The following is a 7112-nucleotide window of genomic DNA, read 5'->3' as shown; positions in this document are numbered from 1 at the left end:
TTATTAGCTTATTTCAGTCTCATTTTCTCTTTATTATGTTTAACTAAAAAAATAATTTAAAAATTAAAACATTTATATCATTCATTATTTTCAATTATTTTAGGTTGAATGTAAGACAGTAGAATAATTTCATAGAAAATCACACAATTTGAAACACATCCAGTATGATTCTTTATGTCGCGATTTAGGCCTGGTGGGAGATTGGATCGCACGAGCCGCCTAACTAAACTTCATTAGTCAGGTTTGGATAACAGTGCTACGTCGGATTATGTCGTTAAGCATTAGGTTAAACATTTACCAGCGTTTAGCCGCAAAACGAGATCCTGTAACCGAACCGAGGCCGAGATTTGTACTATTCTGCTTGTTTTTTTTTTTCTTACATGTGTGGATATCTCAGAATTCTGGCATAGCAATGAATACATGGGTTTCAATTTGGATATGTAAAACAAAAGCATTTGTTACCGTTGCCGATGGAGTATACAAATACACAGCTCTTAAACCTGGCACACAGACAGCAGCACTTGGAAGCAGTCCCAGGAGAACGAATACCTCGATTCTCACTTAAACGGAGCCTCGCATATTGTCTTATTCATACGGTCTGATAGACACGAACTATGGAACCGTTCTAAACTACGCTTTGTAGCCACCTGAATGTCGTCATATTATATTCAATGGATATTGATCTAGCTTGACGTAAACGAAACATGGCGTACGAGAGGTAAAAAATAAAATCTTTATTATTTTATTATTAATATATAATTTCCATATATTTCTTATTCTTTATAAATACGCATATAAACTAACTAACTACTGTACCAAGTACCTAATTTAACGTAAAACGGATATGTCACAAGTTATCAAAAAAGCTATCTAATGACGACTTTACTTTCTGTACACGACAACAGACGTGGCTGTTATGATCTTGCATGCAGGTAACATCTTCCAACAATAGTCTATTCCAAGGACAAGACTGACTGTCGATACACACACCGTCGTCCATGCAGCGCACCATAACAGAACCTGAAGAATGAAACAAAGTATTTAACTATAATACCTAGTTATATTTTAAAGGTAGGAAGCTTTTAAAAGCTACGAAAAGCTGAGAAAATTTGAAAAGTGCAGCACAACTTTATGCAGTAGGAAAAAGTTTTTTGTTACTTTATTCAGAACTAGCTATTGACAGTCATACATTAACCTAAACCAAAACCTAAACCTAAATTTGGGATACCTATAAATGAACGCCATTTTTCATAGATCATTTGATTAAACTTCTTTGAAAAATCTATCCTGACGAGACTGTCAATAGCTTTTTCGCTTATGCAATAAATCAGGAATAGGGTAGTTTCCAGGGTCGAAATAATGAAATAATATTTAGTCCGCTTTTTAGATAATCAAAAAATATTGGATACGTATTTTTTCTTTTTTTAATTAAACATAAAATGACAAAGATAATACGCTTCAAAAATTAGGAGTGGGGGCCTTTTACGTCACAGTCTCCTGAAAATTGTAGCAACTTGTGACGTCACACTCAACTTTAGCACGCTATATCTTAACAAGTTCTGATCCAATTTAAAAAAGAAAAAATACGTATCGCTTAATTTTGGACAATCTACAAGACGGACTAATTATTATTTTTTAGGAAACTACCCTGGGCACGATATCGGTCCGATTTTTCCAAACATTTCCGACGACTTCGACAGAATGCTAATTAGAAGCAAATTCGTTTAGCTGGATCGTCGGACCGCGTTAACCAATCGGATTGGACTGATGTCGCCAACATTATCTCAAGCGTACTCGATTCCATTTACGTATTAATGCGATTAAACGTGAATATAGGTATTTAGTCTCTTGAATAAAATATTGTTACCTGTTTGTACTAACGAACGTAATCCTGATTTAGGATATCATGGTTTGTCTATGCGGTAATGAATTTATGGTTTACCATTAGGTAGTAGTTGGAGTACAGAAATTTTTGTTATTGTAAATATATGTATCTATAAAGGCACTTGGCCTGTCCCTTATAAATTCAATTTTTTTATAATTGTGTCATTAGTGTCTTGTTCTTGCTATTCTTGCCACAGTTTTGATGTATAGATACATAAATAGTTTAATTCACCTTGTTCGTTTTTCGTAGTTTCACATAAGTACTTACCTTTGTTGGAAAAGAAATAGATCAATGCAGTTAATTGCATGTTTTTGTTCCCCCCTCTCGTCGAGTATGATCTAAGAAGTTTCGAAAGAGGTTGTCGACCTGTTTAGAATAAGATATTAGAGAATAGTGAAGTAATTAGGTACAAAGATTAAGTCAAAATAGAACGAATTGGATAGTAACAATAATTCACTGGAAGTGGATAATAGTTATAATAGAAATGAAACACACATAACCGCCAACCAGACAGATCTACAAAAAATATATATCGGGAAGTACATATGAAATTACAGAAGGCAGGACACAGCTTTAGTACGTATAGGGTACAGGGTATTGGCGCTAATGCTAATCGACGATTTCTTTTTCTTCCTTTATTTTCTTCATCCAATCTTGTTTTTTTTTTATATAATATACATATGTAACACACGAGCTACCAAAAACAAAGAGTGAACGAGACCACGCCGACGAGAATTAAAAAGAATTGCTATTCTCTTTGGATCCCTAATGTGATTCCGCTCCGTGGATAAACAAATTAGTGTTTCATAATTAGCGGAGTTAATACTTTAGCCTTTGTAGAAAATACCCTTGTGATGTTCCTGCATAATAAACAACATTATACCTCGAAATTGTACAAAGTATATTAATTAGATAAACACAAAATGTGTTTTCGTGCGGTTATTATTAATTTTTAATCATCAGAGGTATCTACATATTTTAAGTTTCTATAATTTAGATTATTTTGTGTCATAAAAATAATATGTCATAATAACAAGCCCTTGCTATACATGTATTTTGTATTACAGCGGTATCAGGGACGGTCGGATGAAGACTTTCGAAACACATTCTACCTTTGTAAGAAATTCCTCCTAACCAGTAGCTACTTGAGTTCAAATCCGTTTACCGAGACTTAGTGTAGGTTCTAGGAAATCCCCGTAAACCTTAAAGCCTTGCCAAGTATCACAATAATCTGTCTAAGCTAGGCCAAAAATGTTTGTGAGAAAGGAAAATACAGGAGCGGCGTTGTTTATTCGCAATAAGCGAGTAATATCCCTACTAGTGGCAGGTATTTTATCATAACGTGACATAATGTCGTAAGCCTCGTGAGTTTCCATAACCTATCTAAGTGTACCCACGAGTAGCATCGACTACGAGACGTTTTTCATCGCAAACTGTGTCAACCGCGCAAATGGGTCGCTTTTGTACCTAGCTTTAGCACTTTAGTACTTCGCGCGGCTAGTGCCTATTCGTATGGGAACTAGCAATGGAATACTTTTCTATGCGCCATCAAAGCAAAAATAAACAAACTTTATAATGATGATGAAAAGACCTTTTACTGTAATAACTGCGGGTTTTATGTAAGCTGCTTAGATTTTTATTATACTGCGTGTAAATTACAAAGCGTACCCTTGGGCTATCTTCTGCTAAAAATGGCGCACTCCGTCAAACTGCTCTCGCAAAATATAGCCAAAGTTTTGTCCAAAACCGAAAACCGTAACATGAATCCGGGCTGAAATAAATGAAAAATGGACTCGGGGCGGCCAAGTACAATCTATAACTAAGCCAAAAGTCCCGTTACTTTTGAAAAATCGGACGAAGTCCACGTTTATTTAGCATCAGAGAGAAACTTGCCTTTAGTTTCCGATATAGGCAATCTGACATCATAAACTTTGTAGCTACGTAAGCTACGTTCGGTACTTAAATAATCCTGTGGCGTTAAAATGGACCTCTTTTTTATTTTCTGTACTGTTATGTAAGTGCAATCAATAAAATACACTCACTCGATGATTGAATATCCGGTACCGGTGACTGCATATGATAATCACGACCAACACTTTCCAGGACTAGCAAGCCCAGAATAAAATTAATCAAATAAAAAATTGTCGACGACGTCATTTTATACTAGGTAAGTACTTATAGCTCAAATATATGATTTACACGTCTCGATTGAATTGAAAATCAACGTTTTGTGATCACGAACGGTACTCATTGGTTTGATAAGAAATTACAATAAAATTCAATTAACATCACGATACAGGAACAATGCTGCGGAACTCATAACTATTTTAAGAATCATTATTTACCTGACTTTATGAGATGTTTTGGCTAGCCTGTGATTTCAATATGAAATTGTGTATATAAAGTCCGGCTTAAGATCTTTAAACAAAGCATGTCCCCAGGCAAAATTAACAATAAACTCGCCGCTAAGATATTAAACTTTAATTTAACATTGAGGGTTGCCCCTCTATAAATCTGTATTAAAACGATATTAATGTTTCGATTTTCTTTATTTCGATTTAATTGATGGAGACTTAACCATTCGCTACGGGCGGTTCTAATTATTCCGGCCTATGATTTATTATATTATCTCTACTTTTCCTTATAAGTACTTCAAATGCCCTTGCGGTTCTCTTGCCCAATTAATTCTTGATTCAACACTGTATACTCTCACCATACCTATCTAATCTATATTATCTAGTCGTGAACATTTCCATAACCAATCAATCGCATTGAACCTTTGCAATAATAAATATAGTTACTTAAAATACATAGGAACACGTAAATATTTACTCGGTCGGTAGTACCTAAGTATTAATTAACTTGTGTTATTGGTACTAACAGAACTAATAAACTACATAGGTATATACATATTATAAGATCTAGACCACGGCAAACAAGCATACTCATCGCACCAATGTCTACTAAACAGGCAATCAAACCCGGGACCTCAGCTCCAACAGTCCGGCAAGGTGACCATTGCGCCATCTAGGTGCTACAAACATGAATAAAATCCACTTTTCTGTCCAACATTAAACTAAGCGGATTATAATGTTAAGGAGAGGTATTCGCTAAGAATGTTTTACGTAATTAGCAGATTACCTAGCTAAAAATATTCTCGGGAGAAACAAAAACAAAGATTCTTGTTAGGAGAGATGTTTTCTCTTTAATATTTTATGATGTTAGTTCATCAGACACGTTGTTTGCACAACATGCATCTCTGCAATCAGTGGATAAGAGATGACGATGAAATGACACGCTGGCTTGAAATTTCAGCTTCTCAAATACAAACAGGCAAACAATTCTAACTAGTGCCAATGTGACTTCCTATTAATATTCTTTTGAGATGGACACTTTTTATTGACGGTGAATATACTATTCTCGTGTGTAAATTAGTGAAAACACACTCTATTTATTTGGGTTCTTTGTGTAGGTTCTAGGCTGATGTTCTTGATTGCATGTAGGTATGGCTTACACGTGAAATCCCTAGTGAAGTTAGGTACCTACCTACATTTTATCCCAGAAGAAAATTAGTTCTCCGACTCTATTAAAAGTTAGGACTAAATGAATGTGTGATTCTAACCTGATTTACTGTGTTTATATGCTAATAAGTCTGTGCCAGAAAATAGGGGTTTATGCAAATTCGAGTCTTAAATAAAATCGAGAGAGATGTATGGTCTAAACTAATAGCCAAATTAAGCGTTAGCGAAAAAAGGTTCATTTAAAATATATTTTTTAAACAATGGAACCTCGAAATGGAATAAATATTAAATAGAATGCCTCAGTTTATTTTTGTACTGAATGCGCTCAACCCAGGCAAATAATATTGGCACTCAAAGTCCTCTCACTTTCAAGTGTCAGACTGAAATGAAGCTTCCCTCTACTTATTCTTCTGAGAACGTGATATTCCTTCAGAACTTTTTGTTAAGTTTTTAGTGGAAATAACCTTTAGGTAAAAACTAAGCTTAATACTCAGTGGGCTATTCTGAGCGCCTTTTACATCTTCGTTAAATGATACTGAGCGTGATCTAGTAGACAGAAAGTCACTTAGTAGGTACCTATGGACCGCCTACTAAAAAAAATGCAAAGTAATAAACAATCACAGTGAAAAATAAAAGCCCATTTTCAGAAACAACTATATAGAACGTACCTAAGTATAAGCTTCATCGCAAAATATACGAGTGTACATTAATATTATAAACGTACGTACATTCGTGTACTTAACCATTTTTCCAGAGTCAGCACCTTCAGTTGGGTAGCGAAACAAGTTGAATGCAACGAAGCATTTTTCCTGGATTTGCGAGCGGCGGGCAAACGTTGAGAAAACGTAAAATGCTAACGGTGAAAAACTAACGTTTACCGTTGAATCCCCGGCTGCCAGACGTGTTTATGCTCGTTCTATTTCCATCCATTTTTAAATTGAATTTTAATTTGCATGCTCGTTAGTAAATGGATGAAAAAGGCAGCGTTTTGGTTTGACGTTTAAAAATTAAACGTCTTAATTTTGAAACTGTTCGCGGTCGAAGCGTCCCAACCGCGATGAAAATTATGAACATTCATCCGTTTTGTGAACGTTGTATTTAGAAGCTTTACCCAATGGCCATCCATTTTGTAATATTAGGTGACAAATGATCAGTGGTGAGCGTTTGCGCGGTAATTGTGATCATAGAGTACATTAACGTTAATAGACTTGGCAAAATACTTCTGTTCTAGTAGTATGTGCGTAACAAATGCTGGTTATGGTTACAGTCTTTATTATTATCTAGCAGATATTGTTGTGTATGTCCTTAATCTGTATAGGTCCGATTTAAGGGGAACTGTGTGATCCATTTCAGACTTTGGAATGTATTTTAATTACAGCTGTTATTCTGTGTTTAGTTACATATTACGAGAACGTTTACACATAAATTCAGGACAACATAATAGCTCAATGAAAACCGCTAATAACGCTCCACAATATTTAATTAATCACAGACTGTTATCAAGTTTAATCTGTCAATGTAGGTAATATGTCGCGCAGTGGTATTTAATTTTGTATTCACCAAAGTCTAAAAATTATATTGAATCTCAGATTCCGCTCCTTCTTTGAACATTTCAATTCAATAAGACATCTGAAGCCATGAAACATTTAGTAGCCTTTATAAAAGTCTGGCAAAGTTTAATTTGATCTGAGCTCAAAGTCCGGCTA

At 35.0% G+C, this 7112-nt stretch overlaps 1 long non-coding RNA gene across 1 annotated transcript; it reads right to left on the bottom strand.

Moving 5' to 3' along the window:
- Positions 1-795: 795 nt before the first annotated feature.
- LOC126057044 (uncharacterized) lies at positions 796-4206 on the bottom strand. Its single transcript, XR_010276545.1, has 3 exons — positions 3928-4206; positions 2153-2251; positions 796-1020 (listed from the first exon to the last, which is right to left on the bottom strand). It is a non-coding gene; the product is annotated as an uncharacterized LOC126057044 (long non-coding RNA).
- Positions 4207-7112: the final 2906 nt, after the last annotated feature.

This window comes from Helicoverpa armigera, chromosome 6, assembly GCF_030705265.1.
Source record: "Helicoverpa armigera isolate CAAS_96S chromosome 6, ASM3070526v1, whole genome shotgun sequence".
Taxonomy (NCBI): domain Eukaryota; kingdom Metazoa; phylum Arthropoda; class Insecta; order Lepidoptera; family Noctuidae; genus Helicoverpa; species Helicoverpa armigera.
The sequence above is the reverse complement of the archived record's forward strand: the minus strand, read 5'-3'. Positions and strand labels throughout refer to the sequence as shown.